This window comes from Zea mays, chromosome 2, assembly GCF_902167145.1.
Source record: "Zea mays cultivar B73 chromosome 2, Zm-B73-REFERENCE-NAM-5.0, whole genome shotgun sequence".
NCBI lineage: Eukaryota > Viridiplantae > Streptophyta > Magnoliopsida > Poales > Poaceae > Zea > Zea mays.
The window spans coordinates 68452003-68477943 of NC_050097.1; the positions used below are offsets into that span (position 1 = coordinate 68452003).

The 25941-nt window shown below is 50.1% G+C and overlaps 1 pseudogene; it reads left to right on the forward strand.

The window, feature by feature from the left end:
* The window catches only part of LOC103648708 (uncharacterized), a 73774-nt pseudogene extending 56361 nt beyond the window's left edge, over positions 1–17413 (forward strand).
* The last annotated feature ends 8528 nt before the right edge of the window (positions 17414–25941 follow it).

A 25941-nucleotide genomic window follows, 5' to 3' on the forward strand; every position in this document is an offset into this window, starting at 1 on the left:
GAGCTCGAGCCCATAGAACTTGTCTTCCAGGCGCCGAACCTCATCGCAGTAGGCCTCCATCTTCGGGTCGCGGCAGTGGGAGTTCTTCATGACTTGGTCGATGACGAGCTGCGAGTCACCACGAGCGTCGAGGCGTCGGACCCCTAGCTCGATGGCGATCCGCAACCCGTTGACCAGAGCCTCATACTCAGTCACATTGTTGGACGCCGGGAAATGGAGGCGTAGCACGTAGCGTAGGTGCTTCCCGAGGGGCGAGATGAAGAGTAGGCCTGCGCCGGCTCCTGTCTTCATCAGCGACCCGTCGAAGAACATGGTCCAGAGCTCTGGTTGGATCGGAGCTGTTGGTAGCTGGGTGTCGACCCATTCAGCCACGAAGTCCGCCAAGACCTGGGACTTGATGGCCTTCCGAGGGGCGAACGAGATTGCTTCGCCCATGATTTCCACCGCCCACTTTGCGATTCTACCCGAGGCCTCTCGGCACTGGATGATCTCCCCTAGGGGGAAGGATGACACCACAGTTACCGGATGAGACTCGAAGTAGTGTCGCAACTTCCGCCGCGTCAGGATCACCGCGTACAGCAGCTTCTGAACTTGTGGGTAGCGGATCTTGGTTTCGGACAGTACCTCGCTGATAAAGTAGACTGGCCTCTGAACGGGCAATGCATGCCCCTCTTCTTGCCTCTCAACCACAATCGCGGCGCTAACCACCTGAGTGGTCGCGGCGACGTAGATCAAGAGGGCTTCTCCGGCAGCCGGGGGCACCAAGATAGGCGCATTCGTGAGAAGCGCCTTCAGGTTCCCGAGGGCTTCCTCGGCCTCGGGGGTCCAAGTGAAACACTCGGCCTTCCTTAGGAGGCGGTACAGAGGCAGACCTCTTTCGCTGAGGCGTGAGATGAAGCGGCTCAGAGCCGCAAGACATCCCATGACCCTCTTCACGCCTTTCAAGTCCTTGATGGGCCCCATGCTGACGATGGCTGCGATCTTCTCCAGGTTGGCTTCGATGCCCCGCTCAAAGACGATGAACCCTAAGAGCATGCCTCAGGGTACCCCGAAGACACACTTTTCGGGATTGAGCTTCACGCCTTTCGCCTTGAGACATCGGAATGTCACTTCAAGGTCGGAAAGGAGGTCAGAGGCTTTCCTCATCTTGACTACGATGTCATCGACGTAGGCCTCGACCGTCCGGCCAATGTGTTCGCCGAACACATGGTTCATGCACCGCTGGTACGTCGCGCCCGCATTCCTCAAGCCGAACGGCATGGTGACGTAGCAGTACATGCCGAAGGGTGTGATGAAAGAAGTCGCGAGCTGGTCGGACTCTTTCATCCTGATTTGGTGATACCCTGAGTAGGCATCGAGGAAAGACAGGGTTTCGCACCCAGCAGTGAAATCCACAATTTGATCGATGCGAGGCAGAGGGTAGGGAACCTTCGGACATGCTTTGTTTAGACCAGTGTAGTCTACACACATCCGCCATTTCCCTCCTTTCTTTCTCACAAGCACAGGGTTGGCAAGCCATTCGGGATGGGATACCTCTTTGATGAACCCTGCCTCCATTAGCTTGTGGATCTCCTCGCCTATGACTCTGCGCTTTTCTTCGTCGAATCGGCGCAGAGGCTGCTTGACGGGTCGGGCTCCGGCTCGGATGTCCAGCGAGTGCTCGGTGACATCCCTCGGTATGCCGGGCATGTCCGAGGGACTCCACGCGAAGACGTCGACGTTCGCGCGGAGAAAGTCGACGAGCATTGCTTCCTATTTGGGATCGAGCTCGGAGCCGATTCGGATTTGCTTGGAGGTGTCGCTGCTGGGGTCGAGGGGGATGGACTTAACCGTCTCCGCTGGCTCGAAGTTGCCGGCATGACGCTTCACGTCTGGTACCTCCTTGGAGAGGCTCTCCAGGTCGGCGATGAGGGCCTCGGACTCGGCGAGGGCCTCGGCGTACTCCACGCACTCGACGTCGCATTCGAACGCGTGTCGGTACGTGGGGCCGACGGTGATGACCCCGTTGGGGCCCGGCATCTTGAGCTTGAGGTAGGTGTAGTTGGGGACGGCCATGAACTTCGCGTAGCACGGCCTTCCCAGTACTGCGTGGTAGGTTCCTCGGAACCCGACCACCTCGAACGTCAGGGTCTCCCTTCGGAAGTTGGAGGGTGTTCCGAAGTAGACGGGAAGGTCGAGTTGTCCGAGGGGCTGAACGCGCTTCCCGGGAATGATCCCATGGAAAGGCGCAGCGCCTGCCCGGACCGAGGACAGATCGACACGCAGGAGCCCGAGGGTCTCGGCGTAGATGATGTTGAGGCTGCTGCCTCCGTCCATGAGGACCTTAGTGAGCCTGACGTCGCCGACGACGGGGTCGACGACGAGCGGGTATTTCCCCAGGCTCGGCACGTGGTCGGGGTGGTCGGCTCGGTCGAAGGTGATGGGCTCGTCGGACCAGTCTAGGTAGACTGGCGCCGCCACCTTCGCTGAACAGACCTCCCGACGCTCCTGCTTGCGGTGCCGAGCCGAGGCGTTCGCCGCTTGCCCACCGTAGATCATGAAGCAGTCGCGGACCTCGGGGAACTCTCCTGCCTGTTGATCTTCCTTCTTGTCGCCGTCGTGGGCCCTGCCACCCTCCACGGGTGGCCCAGCCCTGTGGAAGTGGCGCCGAAGCATGACGCACTCCTCAAGGGTGTGCTTGACGGGCCCCTGGTGATAGGGGCACGGCTCCTTGAGCATCTTGTCGAAGAGGTTGGCACCTCCGGGGGGTTTCTGAGGGTTCTTGTACTCGGCGGGGGCGACAAGGTCCGCGTCGGCGGCGTCGCGTTTCGCTTGCGACTTCTTCTTGCCCTTCTTCTTGGTGCCGCGCTGAGTTGACGCCTCGAGGGCATCTTCCGGTGGGCGGCCCTGGGGCTGCTTGTCCTTCCGGAAGATGGCCTCGACCGCCTCCTGGCCAGAGGCGAACTTGGTGGCGATGTCCATCAGCTCGCTCGCCCTGGTGGGGGTCTTGCGACCCAGCTTGCTCACCAGGTCGCGGCAGGTGGTGCCGGCGAGGAACGCGCCGATGACATCTGAGTCAGTGATGTTGGGCAGCTCGGTGCGCTGCTTCGAGAATCGCCGGATGTAGTCCCGGAGAGACTCTCCCGGCTGCTGCCGGCAGCTTCGGAGGTCCCAGGAGTTTCCAGGGCATACGTACGTGCCCTGGAAATTGCCGGCGAAGGTCTGGACCAGGTCGTCCCAGTTGGAGATCTGCCCTGGAGGCAGGTGCTCCAACCAGGCGCGAGCGGTGTCGGAGAGGAACAGGGGGAGGTTGCGGATGATGAGGTTGTCATCGTCCGTTCCACCCAGTTGGCAATCCAGCCGGTAGTCCGCGAGCCACAACTCCGGTCTCGTCTCCCCCGAGTACTTTGTGATAGTAGCCGGGGGTCGGAACCGGGTCGGGAACGGCGCCCGTCGTATGGCCCGGCTGAAGGCCTGCGGACCGGGCGGTTCGGGCGAGGGACTTCGATCCTCCCCGCTGTCGTAGCGTCCTCCCCGCCTGGGGTGGTAGCCTCGGCGCACCCTCTCGTCGAGGTGGGCCCGACGGTCGCGGTGATGGTGCTCGTTGCCGAGGCGACCCGGGGCCGCAGGCGCTGTGTTGCGCGTGCGCCCGGTGTGGACCGAGGCTTCCCGCACAAATCGGGAAGTCGCGGCACGATGTTCCGAGGGGTACCCCTGCCTTCGGGAGGCGGAGCTCTCGGCCCGTCGGACCGCGGCGCCTTCCAGGAGATTCTTGAGCTCTCCCTGGATTCGCCGCCCCTCGGTGGTTGATGGCTCTGGCATCGCACGAAGAACCATTGCTGCTGCAGCCAGGTTCTGGCCGACCCCACTGGATGTGGGTGGCGGCCTGACCCTGACATCATCGGTGATGCGGTGCTGGAAGCCCTGGGGTAGATGACGTATTTCTCCGGCCGGAGGCTGGCCTGCCCATTCCTGCCCAATGTCCCAGCGGATCGGCTCAAGTGCTCCTGCCCCCTCGTCGAACCTGGCCTGCACCGCGCGGATTTGCTCGAGCTGTGGGTCGTGACCCTCCGCCGGAACGGGGACCACAGCTAGCTCCCGTGGGATGTCGACGCGTGGCACCGGCCTAGGGAGATCACCGTCCTCCGGCATGCCGAGATGGTTGCCTTCGGAGGGACCCCCTAGATCGACGTGGAAACATTCGCGGCTTGGGCCGCAGTCCTCGTCGCCGAGGCTGCGGCTACCGTCGGAACAGTCGGAAAGGCAGTAGTCGCACGCGGTCATAAAGTCCTGCATGGCACTGGGGTTGCCAAGTCCAGAGAAATCCCAGCAGAAGTCGGGCGCGTCGTCTTCCTCGGACCCAGAGGGCCCGTAGGTCGAGACGTCCGTCAGCCGGTCCCAGGGTGACCGCACACTATACCCCAGAGGGTTTGGACTCGCCTCTACGAGAGCATCCGCCAAAGCGAGGTCGCTTGGCGGTTCGAGGCCGAATCTGAAAGGCGTGAGATGGGAATCGGTCGGTACCTCTTGGTCGACGGGCGGTGATGAAGTCACGTCGGGGACTGACCGCACTGTCGCCTCAGGTACGAGGGTGACGTCCAGCAAGCCTTTCGCGAGCGCGCTGGCGTCGTCCGTTTGCTTGGAATCGGCGTGTTGCGGCGAGACGGCGCTCGTCTTCGTCTCAAACGCGAGGTCGATGCCCGACGCGCCCCCCGTTGGGGCGCCGGCGCTGTCGACTCGCTCGACAGCCGACGAGGGGCTGCCTCCTGCTTGGCCTTGGTTGCCCCGCCTCCTCCTCCGTCGGCGGGGGATAGGACGGGGTGAGCTCGAACGTTGTTCTTCCACCACGCGGGGAAGACGTCGTCGACTCCGTTGCCGGCGAGCGGGCTGCCGGCCACCATTATCGCTGTCGCACGGCGGTGGAAGGAGCATCATGTCATAGCTGCCGTTGAGGGACACGAACTCAAGACTCCCGAAACGGAGCACCGTCCCGGGTTGGAGAGGTTGCCGGAGACTGCCCATCTGGAGCTTGACGGGATGCTGTTCGTCAACACGCAGCAGGCCCCTACCTGGCGCGCCAACTGTCGGCGTTTTGAGACCGGGGGGTCCCTGGGCCGACGAGTGAAATGTCGCTGCGTGCCCCAGCCCAGATGGGTCGGCGCGAGGCCGAGCGCGAAGGGGGGGAGAAAGGAGGCCGGAGACGGGCGTGAGAGAGGTGGAAATCCAGCGGCCTTTGTGTTCGTCCCGCGCCCAGGTCGGGTGCGCTTGCAGTAGGGGATTACAAGCATCCACGTGGGAGAGGGAGCGAGCGACCTCACGCGAGCGCCTGTCTCGTTCTCGTCCCCGCGCGGCCAACCCCCCGTAAGAGGGCCCTTGTCCTTCGTTTTATAGGCGTAAGGAGAGGATCCAGGTGTACAATGGGGGTGTAGCAGAGTGCTACGTGTCTAGCGGAGGAGAGCTAGCGCCCTAAGTACACGCCATCGTGGCGGCCGGAGAGGTCTTGGCACCCGATTCGTGTGGTGTCGTGGTCGTCGGAGGAGCGCTGGAGCCTAGCGGAAGGATAGCTGTCGGGGCTGTCGAGTCCTTGCTGACGTCCTCTTGCTTCCGTAAGGGGGCTAAGAGCCGCTGTCGTCAGGGAGCGTGCGGGGCGCCATCATTGCCTATCTAGCGGAGCGAGCCAGATGGGACGCCGGTCTTGTTTCCCGTAGCCTGAGTCAGCTTGGGGTAGGGTAATGATGGCGCCTCCCGTCGAGGTGGCCGGTCCGCGCCCTAGGTTGGGCGATGTGGAGGCTCCTCCGAGGTCGAGGTCGAGTCTGTCTTCCGTGGCCGAGGTCGAGTCCGAGCCCCTGGGTCGGGCGAGGCGGAGACCGTCGGCTGAGGCCAGGGCTGAGTCCGAGCCCTGGGGTCGGGCGAAGCGGAGTTCGTCATCTTCCGGGGCTTAGCCCGAGCCCGAGCCCTGGGTCGGGCGGAGCGGAGTTCGCCGTCTTCTGGGGCTTAGCCCGAGTCCGAGCCCTGGGTCGGGCGGAGCGGAGTTCGCCGTCTTCCGGGGCTTAGCCCGAGTCCGAGCCCTAGGTCGGGCGGAGCGGAGTTCGCCGTCTTCTGGGGCTTAGCCCGAGTCCGAGCCCTGGGTCGGGCGGAGCGGAGTTTGCCGTCTTCCGGGGCTTAGCCCGAGTCCGAGCCCTGGATCGGGCGGAGCGGAGTTCGCCGTCTTCCGGGGCTTAGCCCGAGTCCGAGCCCTAGGTCGGGCGGAGCGGAGTTCGCCGTCTTCCGGGGCTTAGCCTGAGTCCGAGCCCTGGGTCGGGCGGAGCGGAGCTTCCTATGGTGCTTGAGGTCGGGCCTGACTGCCTGTCAGCCTCACTCTGTCGAGCAGCGCAGCAGTCGGAGCGGCGCAGGCGACGCTGTCTTTCTGTCAGGCCGGTCAGTGGAGCGGCGAAGTGACGGCGGTCACTTCGGCTTTGTCGACTGAAGGGCGCGCGTCAGGATAAAGGTGTCAGGCCACCTTTGCATTAAATGCTCCTGCGATTTGGTCGGTCGGCGCGGCGATTTGGTCAGGGTTGCTTCTTGGCGAAGACAGGGCCTCGGGCGAGCCGGAAATATGTTCGTCGCTGGAGGGGGGCCTCGGGCGAGACGGAGATCCTCCGGGGTCGGCTGCCCTTGTCCGAGGCTAGGCTCGGGCGTGGCGCGATCGAGTCCCTCGAATGGACCGATCCCTGACTTAATCGCACCCATCAGGCCTTGATGGGGGTTACCAGCTGAGAATTAGGAGAATTGAGGGTACCCCTAATTATGGTCCCCGACACATAAGGAGAGAAAGTAGTAAAAGGGCTTATATTTCACTCATAACTATCTGTTTTTGGCGATTAATGCCAAAGGGGGAGAAAGTATTAGCCCAAAGCAAAAGGACCGCACCACCACCACCAATTTCAAAAATTAGTCTCTCAACTTGTATTTAAAGAAGTGTTTTTCAAATTGGTATCTTATTTATGATATAATTTCAAATTGGGATACCTTCTTCAAAATTAATAACTAAAACCCTCTTGAACACTAAGAGGAGGATTTCATTAAGGGGGAGTTTTGTTTAGTCAAAGGAAAAGCATTTGAAACAGGGGGAGAAAATTTGAAATCTTGAAAATGCTTCTCAAAATCCTATTTATATACCTTTGACTATTTGCAAAAGACTTTGAAAAGATTTTCCAAAACATTGCAAAACAAAACAAGTGGTGCAAGCGTGGTCCAAAATTTTAAATTAGAACAAAGCCATCCATGCATATCTAGTAGAAATAATTATTGGTTTCATTCCAAGCAACCTTGGCACTTACCTTATGCAAACTAGTTTTATTCTGTACTATTATATTTGCTTTGGTTTGTGTTGGCATCAATCACCAAAAAGGGGGAGATTGAAAGGGAAATAGGCTTACACCTTTTCCTAATTGATTTTGGTGGTTGAATTGCCCAACACAAATAATTGGACTAACTAGTTTGCTCTAGATTATGAGTTCTACAGGTGCCAAAGGTTCACAACAAACCAATAAAAAGACCAAAAATGATTCAAATAAAGAGAGCAAAAGACAACCGAAGTGTGCCCTAGTCTGGCGCACCGGACTGTCCGGTGTGCCACCGGACTGTGTCCGGTGCACCAGGGAACCCAACTCTGAACTGCTCACCTTCGGGTATTCTGGGACCGCTTCGCTATAATTCACCGGACTGTCCGGTGTAGCACCGGACTGTCCGGTGCGCCAGCGGAGTAACGGCTACTACAGCGCCAACGGTCATCTGCAACAGCAGTTAATGCGTTACAATGCGCGCAGAAGTCAGAGCAGAGCCAGAAGGCACACCGGACAGTGAACAGTGACTGTCCGGTGCACCACCGGACTGTCCGGTGGCCCAGATGTCAGAAGCTCCAATGGTCAGAATCCAATGGCCGAGTGACGTGGCTGGCGCACCGGACAGTGTCCGGTGGCGCACCGGACTGTCCGGTGCGCCATGCGACAGAAGCCCTCACCAACGGTTCTTTTGGTGGTTGGGGCTATAAATACCCCCCAACCACCACACTTCAATGCATCCAAGTTTTCAGCCTTCACACCTCATACAAGAGCTATAACATTCAATACAAGACACAACCAAAGAGATCAAATCCTCTCCCAAGTCCAAAGACAATTCTAATCAAATAGTGACTAGTGAGAGAGAGATACTTGTGTTCATTTGAGCTCTTGCGCTTGGATTGCTTTTCTTCTTCATTCTTTCTTGATTCCAACTCAATTGTAACCAAGACAAGAGACCAATTGTGTGGTGGTCCTTGTGGGGACTTAGTGTCCCGTTTGATTGAGAAGAGAAGCTCACTCAGTCTAAGTGACCGTTTGAGAGAGGGAAAGGGTTGAAAGAGACCCGATCTTTGTGACCACCTCAACGGGGAGTAGGTTTGCAAGAACCGAACCTCGGTAAAACAAATCATCGTGTCTCACTCTTCATTTGCTTGTGATTTGTTTTCCACCCTCTCTTTCGGACTCGAATTTAACTCTAACGCTAACACCGGCTTGTAGTTGTGCTTAAAGTTTGTAAATTTTAGATTCGCCCTATTCACCCCCCCCTAGGCAACTTTCAGTATGGGACGCCCTTGGCTGACTAATTAGGAAAGCTAATGGATGACTACCTTACCCGAAAGAGGCAAGAGCAGTAGAGGAGTGGTCAGTGTAGGCAGGTTCTTAGGTTGATTTTTCTGTGATGGCGGTCAGGCAAGGGATCCCTGCATTGGAGCTTCCTAGAAACTATAGCGGGTTTTCTGAAGCTAGTGGAACTTTGTAAAAGCCTCGTAGTGTTACCCTGCTTCGCTTCTTTGGTAGAGGTGTATGGGAAGTCGCGATCCCTTGGCAGATGAGTAACATGACTTGTGGGTAAAGATGTGCAACCTCTGCAGAGTGTAAAACTGTATATCAGCTGTGCTCACGGTCATGAATGGCTCGGACACTCACATGAGTAATTTATGGATCTAAATTCAATTTGTCATATGCATTGCATCGAGGGTGTTGTTATCAAATTTTGATCTACTACTTATTTGGGTTGGTATATACTTACACTTAGCAACTGGTAATAAAATTTTGACCAACTTTAAAAACAATGCTCCGCTTTAACCATCCTCTTTGGTAAGCTTTACACTTCACATGAGCTCCCACCTTTGGTGAGTTCATGCACATTATTCCCCACAACTTGTTGAGCGATGAACGTATGTGAGCTCACTCTTGTTGTCTCACACCCCCACAGGTCAAGAACATGTACCACAAGAAGAGGCGCATGAAGGGTGCTGTGATGAGATCGTGAGTGGTCTAGGCCGTCGTCTCCTAGTCAACTTTGGCTTGCTAGATCGTTGTCTCCTTACGATGTAATTATTTATTTATTTTGTACAGAACTCCTATTATATAGTAAAGATGTGACATTCGTTTCTGTACCATGATTCATCATATGTGTGAGACTTGGTCCCAGCACACCTGGTGATTACGTTCGCGCCCGGGTCTTGGTGCTCCAAAACCCGAGTTTGACATAGATGATAAAAAATATTAATGTAAATTTAATGCAACTGGAATGGGTCAAAAAGGAGTTAAAATGAATTAGTTATGCATTTTCTAAGGTTTTAGTATTACTTTGGCTATAAACATCAATTTTCAAATTAGTTTTATTAATATACAAAGGTTCAGGAGCTGGGGACACTATTTCCATGAATCCTAGGGTCTAATCTGTGAATTTCAGGACCTCATAGTTATGATTTTAACCTTAATCCGGATGGCAAGTTGATTTCCATGTGTTTCAGGGTTTCTTTTGCATTATCAGCTGGCCGAAGGGGTATGCTAGGATCCGAGCCGTCCGATCCATCACTGATGGATCAGATTAGAACCCCAACGTTATGAATCGGTGTGCGCCTACTACCGACGGATTCGACATCTACGGCTGAGCATCAACCACCGCGCGATCTGATTACTACCGTGCATACGCAGATCAACGACTCGGATTGCATCAGGACGAATCGTTAGCTCCCCCAATCTGAGTCGTCACTCTACGATCTAACGGTCCATGAGCGCCGACCCCCACGACGCAGGTATGCGGTGGTGCAGAGCCCTAGCACGGCAGCGCCATCGCCAGAGAAACGCAATTCTGTGATACAAGTCGAGAACCTTCGAGTCTACGCACGCTACACCACTACAAGGTTATGGGGAGCGAGCGGGAGGAACACCTACCGACGGCAATGGCGCGCAGAGACCGGACCACGGCGAGGCGCGGGTGAGCGGCTGGGCGCGAGCCCCGGCGAGAAATTCTCGTACTTCCCTCGCCCATGGAACGACTCAATTGCGGGCCTACTCCTTCCTCTTGGCACGACGATGCTTCCAGGACAACTCAGAGCTCCGAACATCGCGGTATGTCGATGACGGTGGGGATCCTTTCACCCAGCCGACCACAGCGGCGAGCGTCGGTGTGGGTAAAGCGGCTATCGAAGGCGGTGGATGCAAGACGCGGCAGAGGGGTCGCCATTTGTAGTCGCGATGGTGGCAGACGTAAGATGCAGCCCGCGCTACCCGCAGGAGACGGTTGCAGCGGCCGCCGCAGCGCCCGCGGCGGAATTTAACCCGCGCGCGTGATTTCCTCGGAGAGGATGGTTCTGGTCCACCGGGCCCACATGCCAGCCAGGCCAACGACACGCGGCAGGGAAAGGAGCGTAGTGGCCCATATGTCTGTGGCACCCGAGCTATGAGGCGCGCGCGGGCCACTGGCGGGCGGGGCCACATTGTCGGCGCCTGGGAATCGTCCATGGGCCGCACGCTTGGGTTTTGGCCCAAGAACTAGGGAAGATCCGGCCTAAGCTGCATTTTCTCTTTTATTTATTTATGTTGATTTGAATTCTTTTGTAAATTTACAATTTAGGATTTGAACTCAAATTTGTTTGAGAGGTTCACACACATATTAAATGATCAATTAAAAGTACCAGCATGTAGGGATGTAGTTATGCATATATCAATATTATTATTTTCCTTATAATATGTATTCTTTTCTTTTTTTTTCTTCTCTTCTCTTTTCTATTTTCATTTTCAAACTCTAATTTCCTAACTTACTTGTCTCTCAAATTTGAATACAAATGCAAAAACACAAGGACTTCAGCATGAGATGCATATTTCTATGTTTATTTATTTGTTATTTAACCAATATAATTCCTTTAATTGAATATGCACAAAGAAAAGAAAACCAAATAATCTCCAAAGGTTCCATAATCCCAAAACACCCACTTATAAATATATTTATTTATTTTATTATTTTCCCTTATACAAATTTTGGGCTTTACAAATCCTACCCCCTTAAAATAATCTCGACCTCGAGATTAGTAAGAAAAGGATGTATCCCAATCTTGTCTCAAAACATATGCACAATCAACAATCTCAGCACGATGCATAACTTATTATTAAAACATAGGTTCAAATAGACCTTATTACTATTCCTAAAACAATAAATTACTAACTACTACTTAAGGCTTTATTTAGGTCTTTACAAATACTATCTCCTAATATATATATATATATATATACATATATATATATATATATACACTCTAATCTCGTTGCTCATTGTCCTCTTCACTGGCTTCTTCACCATCAGCCGGCACCTCTTCCGGGTTTTCGGGTTCGCTAGGTTTAGTTTCTGCTTCCACATGGTTGACCTGACCTCGATTGACGGATAAGGCATGACTCTTTCCTCCTGAGGCCTGACCTTGCTTCATCAGAGCTAGAGTGGTATAAGCAGCCCTGTTGGGACAGTAGTTGGCATAATGACCGGTCTATCCACATTTGAAGCATGACCTGTTTGTGGATGTATTAGGAGCAACTGGTTCTACTGGGGTGTTTCCTTGAGGAGGAGCAGATTGGGTCTGCTGAGTCTGTTGCCCAGAACTGTCATGAGCTGGTGTGCCTTGAGATGCAGCATAACGGGAACGGGTACTATTCCAGCCTGTCCCTGGTTAGTATCCCTTCTTTTCTCTCCTAGCTCAACTCTCTTGTGTTCTAGAGCGATAACCTTGTTTAGCAGTCTCTAGAAGGACAGGAATGTGTGGGACATTAGTTGGTATTGAAGTGGCCCGATCAATCCTTCTAGAAATAACTCCTGCTTTTTCTCATCATCATACACTTCCCCAGGAGCATATCGGGATAGCTAGATGAATTTGTCTTTATATTCGCTTACTGACATGCCTCCCTGCTTGATATATAGGAACTCCTCCTTCTTAATCTTCATGAGACCAGCAGGAATGTGGTAGTTTCTGAAGTTGTTGGAGAATTCTGCCCATGTAATGGTGTGAGCAGCAGCATGTGCTGCGCAGTATGCATCCCACCAATCCGTAGCGGGGCCAGTGAGGCGACTCGATGCATATAGCACTTTCTCCCTGTTGGTGCACTAAGCTATATTGAGCATCTTTTCCACGGACTTTAACTAGTCGTCAGCCTGTAGTGGGTCTGAGGATTAGAGAATATAGGTGGCTTGTGACTCATAAACTTCTTATGCTTGTCCCTGGGCAGAGCTGGTGGTGGTGGAGGTGGTAGTTGTTGTCGTTCCTGTCGCTCTTGACACATTTCTTGACGTTCTTGACGCATTTCTTGACGTTCTTGATGGATCTGTACTTGCATTTCTATCATCGTGTTGGCCATTTGTTGTAGTAGTCGCATTTGAGCAGCAGACACATCATCAGTAGGCGGGGGATTCGGAGAAGGATTGATTTCTAGTTCCGGATTAGCTACAGCCCTTCTTCGATGAATTCATGTGGGTAGATCAACACCTCCTCCCCTCCTGGTATTAACTGTCTGGGTTAGAGATATATGGTAAGATAGTTTTGTAAGGGGAATAATTTATTAGGCAGAACAGATAGCCTAGTAGCTGGACATAAACTGAAAGATCTTAGGCAGAGCTTTGATCTGTTGCTTTGTGTCTATGTCGGGATAACTATGCTTATAAGATGAATCTCCAAGGATAAGATAGAATCTGTTAAGATAAGATAGATATGTGACACTAGCTATATTTTAATGGGGGATAATCTAGGTTTGCTAGTTATCTTATAAACACATTATTTTCTATGTCTATATGTATATGCAGATGTTATTGTGGACATTACTCCACAACTCATCACACTCAATCAAAGAACCAAATCAAACAGTTATAATAAGAACAAACATTCAACCATATAGATACTTACGAAAATAGTTTTGTTTTTGTTCCTAAGATTAGGTCTCCTATTCCTAAAGGTCACTTTAGGTAAAGGATTTCAAAGTGTGAAATCCACTTTTGTCTTTAGAACTGAAAAGGTATGAGTAATGAGGGTAAAGCAGGAATAGATGAGAAGAGATTAAGAAAAGTTTAGAAAGAATCAGAGTAGCAAAGGTAAGTAGGTAAGGGTTGTCCAGTTCTATCTAGGTTACGTCCTACAGTAACCATTGCCCTGATACCACTTCTGTCACACCCGGATTTAGGGGTCCAAACCCGGGCGCGAATCAAATGTGTGCTGGGATCAAGTCTCACACATATGATGAATCATGGTACAGAAACAAATGTCACATCATTAATATATAATGGAGTTTTGTACAAAATAGTTAAATAATTACATCGTACGAAGACAACGATCCAACAACCAAAGTTGAATGGGAGACGAGGGCCTAGACCACTCACAAACTCATCACAACATCCTTCATGCGCCTCATCTTGATGGTACCTGTTCTTGACCTAGGGGGATATGAGTACAGCAAGGGTGAGCTCACATACATTCATCGCTCAACAAGTTGTGGGTAATAATATGCATGAGCTCACTTACAGTGGGGCTCATGTGAAGTGTAAGGCTTGCCAAAGGAGATGGTTAAAGCTGAGCACTCTTTTAAAGTTGGTCAAAGTTTTATTAGCAGTAACTAAGTATAAGTAGATACCAACCCAAATAAATGAGAGAACACAATTAATAATAACACCCACGATGCAATGCAAATGACAAATTATGTTTAATTCCATAATTTAATCATGTGAGTGTCCGAGCCGCTGATGACCGTGAGCATGGCTGATATACCAGTTTTACACTCTGCAGAGGTTGCACATCTTTACTCACAAGTTGTGTTACCCATTTGCCATGGGGTTGTACGGACCCCATAAACCTCTACCGAGGTAGCGAGGAAGGGTAGCACTACGAGGCCTTTCCAAAGTTCCACTAGTTCGAGAAAACCCACTACGGTTTCAGGAAGAAGGAAGCAAAGGAATCCCTCGTCCGAAATGCCATCGCGACAGTTCGGCCCGAGAACCTCCCTATACTCTGCAGCGACGCCTCCCCGCTTGCCCTTTCGGGTAAGGTAATCTCTCTCTAGCTTTCCTAATTACTTGGTCAAGGGCGTCCCATTCCACCCTTGTGGTAGCACTGTTTTCCCGGGTGGTTCTCCATATTCCAATTAACATGATGATCTTATCATGAACAATAATTAAAACAACAACAAAATTGGAACATGCTCATAATATCATTAATTTCCCAAAACCAGGTAGTGCAATAGCAAATCTACCCAATAGTTCTTTTATTTGCTAGGTGTGGGATAGACAATACTAGGGATACCTATTAGGTCCCATCAAATTAACCTGAGCATGTCAAAGAGATTAACAGGAACATTATTAGGTAAAGAAGACTGATCAAGGGCACAACTTGCCATAGACTCGAGATTCCCAGGTACTTCAATAACTTGGTCTTCAAGTGACTCGTAACCTCACTGCTACTCGTAGCAATACAAACAAACATGGTATAGGAAATATTAACATCACACCAATCAAGAGAACATATTGCATAATAATGATCTACGCATCATAACGAGATCGTATATTCGAGAATCACTAAATTCAGAGTTACGGTTAAAGAGTTATGATTTTCTGAAGATTTAGGTGTTGATATAGAACAAATTAAGTGCATAATTTGAACCAATGTTTCATGACAAAATAATGTCACTAGATGATAAACAATATTAATGTGAATTTAATGCAACTAGAATGGGTCAAAAAGGAGTTAAAATGAATTAGTTATGCATATTCTAAGGTTTTAGTATTACTTTGGCAATAAAAATCAATTTTCGAATTAGTTTTATTAATATACAAAGGTTCGGGGGCTAGGGACACTATTTCCTTGAATCCCAGGGTCTTATCTGTGAATTTCAGGACCTCACAGTAATGATTTTAACCTTAATCTGGACGACGGATTGATTTCCATGTCTTTCAGGGTTTCTTTTGCATTATCGGTTGGCCGAAGGGGTACGCTAGGATCCAAGCTGTCCAATCCATCACTGACAGATCAGGTTAGAATAACTCAATTGCAGGCCTTCTCCTTCCTCTTGGCGCGGCGATGCTTCCAGGACAACTCAGAGCTCCGAACGGCGCGGTATGTCGACAGCCATGGGGATCCTTTAACCCAGCCGACCACAGCGGCGAGCGTTGGTGTGGGGAAAGCGGCTATCGAAGGCGGCGAATGCAAGACGCGGTAGAGGGGTCGCCATTTGTAGTCGCGGTGGTGGAAGACGTCAGCTGGAGCTCGCGCTACCCGCGGGAGACGGTTGCAACGGCCGCCTCAGCACCCACGGCGGAATTTTCATGAGCGCGCGATTTCCCTTGAGAGGATGGTTCTGGTCCGCCGGGCCCACATGCCAGCCAGGCCAACGTCGCGTGGCAGGGAAAGGAGTGCAGTGGCCCACATGTCAGCGGCACCCGAGCTGTGAGGCGCGCGGGGGCCACTAGAGGGTGGGGCCATATTGTCGGCGCCTGGGAATCGTGTAACACCCAAAATCATATTTTTGGGATTTCTAAAAGATTCTTCAAAAGATCAATCATTAAGATGTTTCTTGATATGTATTCCTCTCTTTTAATGTTATTCACTCCTAAAAAATAGATGGCAACGCTAAAACATCGTTGGTCAAACATAGAACCTAAAACCTTTTTGTTTAAAAAAGCTGTAATTTAAATTGAAATCTAGAAAATAAAACATAATAATAAAAGGGGCCTTCATTCTACTTGCTAAAGTGGTATTTCTCCCATGAACCATATAATTAGATTTCTCCCATGAACCATATAATTAGAACTACTTTAACAAAATATTTAAAGATATGTGTTAAGTTCCTCCAAAGTAAAGAATTCATGGTAAGGAATATATACTAACTCTTCCACAATAAATAGGAATAGAAAATTTATATGTTCAAAAGGGATATACTTTCTAATAAAAGATTAAACATAAAGGTTTCCAATTTATTTGGTGAATGCACTAACTTTATAAAAAGAAGTTATCTGAATAAGTAAAATAACTGATATAAAATTTAATATCTTGCATGACATGCTCTTTTGATTGTTGCATTTGAATTGTGTGAATCAACACTAAAACTTAGATTGAAAACAAATTTGAAATTGAATAGGGAATACAAATAGGAAACTAAAATAGAAATAGAAGAAAAAGAAAAGAGTTACCTGGGCCAAAACCTTAATCTCAGCCCAATCAAATCTCAGCACCGTGCCACCCATCCACCCAAGTGCTGCCACGTCGACATGTGGGCCCCACTGGCCAGCGTGCCCACCAATTGGGGGTGTGGCCAACCTAGCTAACTAGCACGTGGGCCCATGTTGTCAGCCTGATCCTCTTCCTTCGTCCAAAAGCCGAACAGAACCAACTAGGGTGTGCGGCGCATCCCTCTTTCCCGGGGAAAATCAAAACAAACTCCAGATTCTGTTGAGGCAGCGAAATGGGATATCTCCGATCCAATCATGTGGAGAAATTTGGAATTTTGCCATTATGAAAACTGGACTTCGCTGGATTGCCATTAAAATTGTGGGTTTCGTTCAAGTGCCATTATCAACCAAGACATATACGCTGAAATGCCTTTTGGCTATTTAACAAAAAGAAAAACCAATTTACTTGGGTCAGAGAGGGCGCACGGAGTCATTTGCCCTTTTCTTCTCCGTTTCGCTGTTCCGCTCAGCCATCCTGTACTTGCCCGGCTCGTGCGACGCGATCCGTGACTTCGTGGACGTGGCCTTCTGCGCGTCGCGGCTGGGGTCCGCGCCGGGTGCTGCCTTCGCGGACCGGCACGACCACCTTCTGATGGCGGCGGACCTAGCGGCCGCGAGCAGGGCCTCGGCGCGTGACGCCGCGGCGGGGATGGCGCGAGGGCGGGGACCCAGCCGCGCGGGACGCGCTGGAGGCGTGCAGCATCCTGTACGGCGCGGCGTTCGTGCTCGCGCTGCGCCTCATGCGCGGCTACGCGGCGGGCGCGCTGCTGCCGCTCACGGGTCAAGCCAGGATCAGGTACGATGCCGCGCTCACGGGCTCCGCGCCGGCCAGTACGGGATTGCCGCCGCCAACCGCGTGTTTGACCAGCTCACCACCATGGCCACCGCGCTCCTCAATAAGCTCGCCTAGATCCGGCGCCGCAATATGGCACTCCTGTGCCCCTCCGCGCCGGATGGCTGAGCGGAGCGGCGAAACGGAGAAGAGAAGGGCAAATGAGTCCGTGCGCCCTCTCTAACCCAATTAAATTGGTTTTTCTTTTTGTTAAATAGCTAAAAGGCATTTCAGCATATGTGTCTTGGTTGATAATGGCACTTGAACGAAGCCCACAAATTTAATGGCAATCCAGCGAAGTCCAGCTTTCATAATGGCAAAATTCCAAATTTCTCAATCATGTGCTCTCCGAGCTTGTTCCCTTGGGACTTGTTGACGCCTTTTCGGAGCGCCAAACACTCAACAAGAACCGTGGCGGTGCCCTCTGCACAGGGGCGGACGGTCCGCGCGCAGGGGCCGGACGGTCCGCGGCCTGGTGCGAGGCGCGGTGGTGCTCTCTGCGCAAGGGCGGACTGTCCGCGGCCTAGGGCCGGACGGTCCGCGGCCTGGTGCGCGGCTGGGGCTTCTGCCTGACGGCCGGACGGTCCGCGCCCTGGGGCCGGACGGTCCGCGCGTGCGCAGGGGCGGCGGAAGATCGCCGGCGGCGCCTGGATCTCGCTCCCGGGAGGGACCCCGTCGGGGAGTAGAGATCCTAGGTGGTGTCTAGGCTCGGGCTGGCCGACCTAGACTCCTCTAATCGACATAGAGTCGAGGAGAGGCGAAGAATTTGGGGATTGGATAGCTAAACCTAAACTAGACTAGAACTACTCCTAAGATAAAATGCGAAATAGAAGTTGTATTGATTCGATTGATGATGATTACAAATCGGCCGTAGACCTCTCTATTTATAGAGGAGGGGGGCTGGACCCTTTACACAACTGATTCCGAGCTAATCCCGCGAATATAGCTAACAACCGTAGCACAAAACTCGGAACCCTAATCTGTTCTGCGCACGCGCGGACCGTCCGGCCCACAGGCGCGGACCGTCCGGACCGCGGACCGTCCAGCCTCAGGGCCGGACAGTCCGCCGCTCAATTCTGGTTCGAACATATGCCCCCCTGCCTTTTGGTGGAGCTGGGCGAACCAAAAGCAACTAACTCGATGTGATTACATCGGTTTCCTTAGGCATCTTGCCACATACTAGGATGGTACTGTTTGAGGAAACGCCCATTCAAAGCCTTAGGTAAATCCTTGCCTTGTAATGTTTGTAGTAAATAAGCGTTACCAGACATCACCTGTTTCACTTTATAAGGACCCTCCCAGCTTGGCGACCATTTCCCGAACTTTCGGTCTTTATTCCTCAGAGGTAGAATGGTCTTCCACACCAAGTCTCCTACTTGGAATGATTTTGCTTTGACCTTCTTGTTGTAGGCCCTGGCTACCATGATCTTGTCCTTTTCTATTGCTCCCAAAGCTATCATCCTCTTGTCGGTCACCTCATCAATATTATCCATCATTGAATTATAATAATCAGTAGCAGTTAGATCATTTTGTCTGGCAAACCTGACAGCATTCAAACTTATTTCCACAGGTAACACTGCTTCCTGCCCATAGACAAGCTCAAAAGGAGATACTTTAGTAGCACTATGCTTAGATATTCTATGAGCCCATAAAGCTTCAGACAAAATCTTATGCCAATGTCTAGGATTATCAGATACCTTTTTCTTTATCAAATTAATCAACGTCCTATTACTAGACTCGGCCTGTCCATTGGCCTGAGCATAATATGGAGACGAATTAAGCAGCTTAATTCTGTATAATTCAGCAAATTCACGTACCTCCTTTGACATAAAAGAAGTACCTTGATCTGTAGTCAAGGTCTGGGGAATGCCGAATCTATGAATAATATGCTCAGTTATGAACTCAATTACCTCCTTGTGCGTCATGTTCTTTAGAGCAACGGCTTCAGTCCATTTGGTGAAATAGTCAGTGGCAACTAACACAAATCGATGCCCCTTTGATGATGAAGGATGAATTTCTCCAATAAAGTCTAATCCCCATCCTCTGAATGGCCAAGGCTTGATGATAGGATGTAATTCTGCTGCAGGGACTAACTGTAGGTCGCCGAATTTTTGACACACTTGGCACCCCTTGTAGTACTTGAAACAATCAGCTGTCATACTAGGCCAATAAAAACCAGACCTTCGCAACAACCACTTCATCTTTGGGGCTGATTGATGGGTACCACAAATTCCTTCATGTACTTCGGCCATGGCTAATATAGCATCATCTGGGCCCAAGCACTTAAGCAGGATATCATTAACCGTTCGGCGGTAAAGTTCATCACTCATCAAAACATACTTGAAAGCTGTTCGCCGAATGTTCTTATCTGTCCTGATATTGGGATTTTGCAAATAATTAAGTATAGGTATCCTCCAATCACTTGTATCGGCTTCATTGTCAGCCGAATCGATTAAGAGAACCTTTCTGGTAACCTCGGACGGTCCGGCGTCAACACGCGGACGGTCCGCGACCTGGGATTTTGGCTCTGCACTGGTTATCAGATTTTCAGTTTTGTGAAATTTCCCTCTCTTTATCCGATAACCCGATGCATCTTGTGCCAAGTTGTTAGCTCTATGATTCTCAACTCTAGAGATATGCTGAATACTGAATTCATCAAAAGAATGGATTATGCTCCAACATTTCTCAAGATAACTATTTAGAGTACCATCAAGACATTGATATTCTTCTAACACTTGTTGGACAACCAGCTGAGAATCACCAAATACCTTCACATGTTTTACTCCCATACCATTTAACAGTTCTAAACCGAATAGGAGGGCCTCATATTCAGCTTGATTATTAGTGCAATACGTTTTCAATCGGCTAGAGAAGTCAAAGGAGACATTACTTGGTGAAACAAGCACAATGCCAATTCCTTGCCCTTCATTGCAAACCGATCCATCAAAATATAAAGTCCAAGGAGTAATAGTGAGGTATGACATGTCTAGTTCATGAATATCATTAACCCGATGTTCTACAATGAAATCTGCTATGACTTGGCCCTTCATAGATTTCAATGGTTCATAGGCCAAGTCATATTCTACGAGTGCATAGGCCCACTTACCAATTCTACCACTCATAATTGGGTTATGCAACATGTATTTGATCACATCGGCTTGACCAGAAACAGTGCAATGACTAGACAATAAATAGCATCTACATTTGGTGCATGCAAAAAACAAGCATAAGCATAACTTTTCAATAAAAGTGTACCTTGTTTCAGCATCCACCAACCTTCGGCTTAGATATGTCACCACATGCTCCTTCCCCTCGGTTTCTTGTGTCAGAACAGCCCCAATGACCTTATCCTCAGCTGCAATGTATAATCGGAATGGTACTCCTGCTCGTGGTGCTTTTAATACGGGAGCCGAAGATAAGTATTTTTTGATGAGATCAAATGCTTCTTGTTGTTCTGCCCCCCAAGCGAATTCGGCATCATTCTTAAGCCGAAGAATAGGGGTGAACGCATCAATCTTCCCGGCTAGGTTAGAAATAAACCTTCGTAAATAATTCACCTTGCCGAGAAACCTTTGTACCTCGACCTTACAGGTCGGAGGTCCCACATTCCGAATAGACTTGATTCGGTCAGGGTCTATTTCTATACCATGTTCATGTATGACAAATCCTAAAAACTTACCAGCCGACACTCCAAAAGCACATTTACGTGGGTTCATTTTCAAACCATACTGACGCATTTTATCAAAGGCTTTGCGCAAATCAGCTATATGAGAACTAAACTCAGCCGATTTGACTACAATATCATCAATGTAAACTTCCACAGTGTTTCCTAACAATTCATGGAAGATCAAATTCATAGCCCTCTGATAAGTAGCACCAGCATTTTTCAGACCAAATGTCATGACAACCCACTCAAATAAACCAATGAAGCCTGGACATATAAAGGCCGTTTTAGACGCATCTTCTTCGGCCATGAAAATTTGATTATATCCGGCGTTACCATCAAGGAAGCTAATAATTCTATTTCCTGATGCATTATTGATTAATGTATCGGCTATGGGCATGGGATATTCGTCTTTAGGAGTTTCTCTATTTAAATTGCGAAAATCAATGCATACTCTAAGTTTACCTGACTCCTTCTTCTCCACCGGCACAATATTGGAGACCCATTCTGCGTATCTGCAAGGTCTGATAAAATCAGCTTCTAGCAGCCGGTGGATTTCGTCCTTGATGCGTGGGAGAAGATCTGGACGAAATGTTCTAGCTCTTTGCTTGAAAGGTCTGAAACCAGATTTAATAGGCAGCCGATGCTCTACGATCTCTCGGCTTAATCCAGGCATTTCAGTATAATTCCAAGCAAAGCAATCTGAATATTCCTTCAATAGACCGATCATCTCATCTCTAGGATCGGTCTCCAGGGTCTTGTTTACAAAAGTCGGCCTTGGAGTTTTACCATCTCCTATGTCAATCTCCTCCAAAGGATCGGCCGATGTAAACCCCTGTCCTAGTTTATCAAGATCTCTGAATTCCTCTATCATGTCCCCCACAGAGGAATCAGATGATCTTTGTGTGATGGCGGACTTTCCGGTCTCGTGGACCGGATCATCCGTAATACTGTCTTTTCGCTGTGGTAGATGTTCGGTCTTAAAGTCCGAACTTTTTTGTGAAAGACCAGACCATCCGGCCTTGGCGGCCGAACTGTCCGTGACCAAAGACTCATGAACTTTGTGTGTATTCATCATTTAACTTTATTTAGGATTTAGCCGATTCTCCATCGGCTCTAGCATTACAGGAATGAAACCTTTCTTATCTATACTTATGAATTGATAATCAGAAAAGTCTACTCCTGTGAGACATGTAGCAGTCTCATAAGTCCAGAGTACAGGGGCATCGGCCACAGCGATGCAGGCCGATACATCAGCATGTACTTGTTCTATGTCATCGCCTACCCATTGTATCAGCATTTGATGTAATGTAGAAGGTATACATTGATTGGCGTGAATCCAATCTCTGCCTAGGATTAAACTGTAATTTCCTTCTACATCAGCGACGAAGAATGCAGCAGCAAGGGTCTTAGTCCCGATGGTTAATTCAACGGACGTGACTCCCCTGGCTTTGATCGAACTATCAGTCCCAACACCGCTGAGGGTCATGTTGGTCTTGACAAGTTCGTCATCTTGTTTACCTAATTTTCTGTATAATGAATAAGGCATTAGATTTACAGCCGCCCCTCCATCTACCAACATCTTAGCAATCGGTATCCCATCAATGTGACCGTGCACGAAGAGCGACTTTAAATGATTTACCGATTCCTTTGGTTTAGTAAAGGCGGCTTCTTTAGGACCAAAATCAAACTGGGCAACAACAGGTTCATCATCGCTGATGATAGTACAATCGGCAGAAAATGTAATAATATTTACATCCATACCTGGGCGTTCTGGAGAAGCCTCGTAGTCGACCAGGTCTTCTCCCAGCAGGTCGTCCTCTTCCATTGATGTTGTCGTGTCGTTGGAGGCTTCCTGGTGAACGGCGGACGGTCCGCGTGTGGGGGCCGGACGGTCCACGCTTGGTGCAGGTTGTCCACAGACTTCCTGGTGAACGGCGGACGGTCCGCGCGCAGAGGCCGGACGGTCCGCGCCTGGTGCAGATTGACTTTCTATTTTTGTGGCCGTTTGTTTTTTCTCAACGGCCTTCGGTCTCCATTTCTTTTGTGGTGGCGGGTATAGTGGATGTGTGTCATTAAATGTCTTTTCCGCCTCTTTCTCCTGGCTCTCCTTTGCTCTTAAGCGCTGTAATTTTCTCTTTTGGGATCGTGTCAATCCCGCTGGGCACCATCGAGGCATGGAGTATTTTGGATCAGCTGTTTTGATGGTAGCTGTATCCTTTTCTGTTGTGTTGGCCGATTCGCCGAAAATCATCGGCCCTTTATTGTCTCCCTGTATGACAACATCTGCAGTGCCTATTTTGATGATGTCCTTTTTTGTTGTTCTTTGAGTTGCTACAGGCATATGCCCCCCTGCCGGATTGGTCGGCCTAGGAGGCCGAGTAGTCCGGCAATCTTGTTGGGCCTGTGCCTGGTGACCAGATTCAGCAGCGCTCAATCGGTCTTGCACTGGCGGCGCCAACCTATCAAAAACGAATGTTTGGGGTGCCCCCCAGGTGGGGTACTGTGGCATCCCAAATGGATATGGTGGCATGCCCCACATTTGATTTGGGACATATGGTGGAGGTAAGTATGTGTATGGATATGGCATAGATGGATAAGGAGGTGGAGGGGTCCATGTCGGTATGTTAGGTCTTAATTGTACAATAGGACCTTTCATTTCTTCCGATTGGTGAGGTGGTCCAATCAGCCTGACCTGACGTTGCTCATGAACGGGTGAGCGGGATCGCTTTGGTGGCCGGTCACTGGGGCCGGCCTTCTTTTTCACGTATTTAGACAACAATTGATCGAAAGTCGGGCCAGGCTTGATCAGCCGACCAGCTGCTTTAAATGTATTTGTTTTCCACGTACCTATCTCGGGTCGTCGTGGTTTGAAGGTACGTGGTTGCTGCGGGTCCTGAGCACGGCCGGACCGTCCGCTGGGGTTCGCCGGACCGTCTGGAGAAGCGTCGGACAGTCCGCGTCTGGATGGCGGACCGTCCGCGATGCACAGAATGGGTTCTTGCGTCTGTCTCCCTGTCTGTGTTTGCCCCCCAGTGCCAGAGGCTGTGATGGTCACCTTCAAGGTCTCCCCTCCATCAGGAGTCTTCTCGGCTACCACTTTTCTGCAAGAAGTCTTATGATTCCCACCGGCCTTTCTTGCATCGCCGATGACTATTTCTTTGCCTTTGCCTTCATCGGCTGTGTTTGGCCGAGTCAGGACTTTCTTGCCCTCAAAGTCGATCATGTTCATTGGAAAGGGCTCCGTGTCCACCTGCATTTCCTGAAATTTCAATCGTCCTTCGTTAATGGCCGATTGAATCTGTCGACGGAATACATTACAATCATTAGTGGCATGAGAAAATGAGTTATGCCACTTGCAATATGCACGACGTTTTAGCTCGTCGGCGGATGGAACAGTGTGATTTATTTTAATGTTGCCATTTTTGAGTAATTCATCAAATATTCTATCACACTTACCAACATTAAATGTAAACTTAACCTCCTCTTGCCGTTTCTTTTGAACCGGCTGTAAGGAGGCACAAGCCGAAGATTTGGCCTGCTTTGGCCAAACCATTTCAGCAGCATACACCTCTGCTGATTCGTCTTCTGAGCTACTTTGGTCGCATTCTACTACATGTACGTTGTGACGAATTGTTTTAGCAGTTTCTTTGCTTCGGCTTTCACAAGCCAAAGCTCTCTGGTGTAATTGTGCTAGTGTAAAGAATTGGATGCCTTCTAATCTTTCTTTTAAATAATATCGTAGACCATTAAAGGCTAATCCTACTAACTGTTTTTCTGCTAAATGAATTTGAAAGCATCGGTTTCTTGTATCTCGGAATCTCCGGATGTAATCATTAACCGATTCATCTTTTGTCTGTCGCAATGACACTAAATCTACCAAATCCAACTCATAGTCACCGGAGAAAAAATGATCATGAAATTTTTGTTCTAGACCCCCCCATGATGAAATGGAATTAGGAGGTAAAGTAGCATACCATGCAAACGCGGTTCCTGTTAAAGATAACGAAAATAAGCGCACGCGAAATGCCTCTGTGTCGGCCAATTCTCCCAATTGTGCTAAGAACTGGCCTATATGTTCACGCGTGTTTTTCCCTTGGTCACCAGAAAATTTTGCGAATTCGGGTATTCTAGTTCCCTGTGGGTATGGGTGGTGATCAAATCGGCTGTCATAAGGTTTCCAATATGATTGCCCCCCAGGGACCATGCTTACTCCGAGCTTATCTCGGAACGCCCCGGCTATTTCTTCCCTTACTATATCAATGGCAGCCGGTGCAAGACCACCGGCTCTCTGGTCAAACATAGGTGGGGTTGGCTGGATATTAGCATGTTGTCTTTCCCCCCATTGGTTTGAGTTACGTGGTGCATTTTCATTTGCCCTATATGGGTCATAGGTTTGATCGTTTCTTTCCGGCCTTCTAGGTGGGGCCGGAAAGCTTTCCTGGGCTTTGGATCCTGAATTAATGGGCTGGTGCATCGCATAGTGTGATGGGAAGTGTTGCTGGGACGGGCGAGGATTCATGTAATAATCCTCCTCAAAATACTCATGCGCGGACTGTCCGGATACGTACCCGGACCGTCCGTGGTTATATGCGGACCGTCCGTCGTTGTATGCGGGCCGTCCGACTGGGTAGTTTGAGTTCTGTACCGTGTGTGGTGGCTCGGGCGCATATCTGGGTAACTCATTAAAAATAGGCCCGACTGTTGCTGGCCCGGACGGTCCGCGCTCACGTGCGGACGGTCCGGGCATGTGCAGATCGGCTGGTTTGCTGCCGATTTGCGGTTGCTTAGGGTATGTGTCCATCGGCATCCCATAAAGGGGTTGTGACTGGTCGTGACAACCTGTAGCCGATGTGTTACACGCGTTATCTCCTAACCCAACCTCGTGTGAAGGAAAATTTGCGATGTTAGACTTATCGAATGCACGTACTAGTCTCTTAAC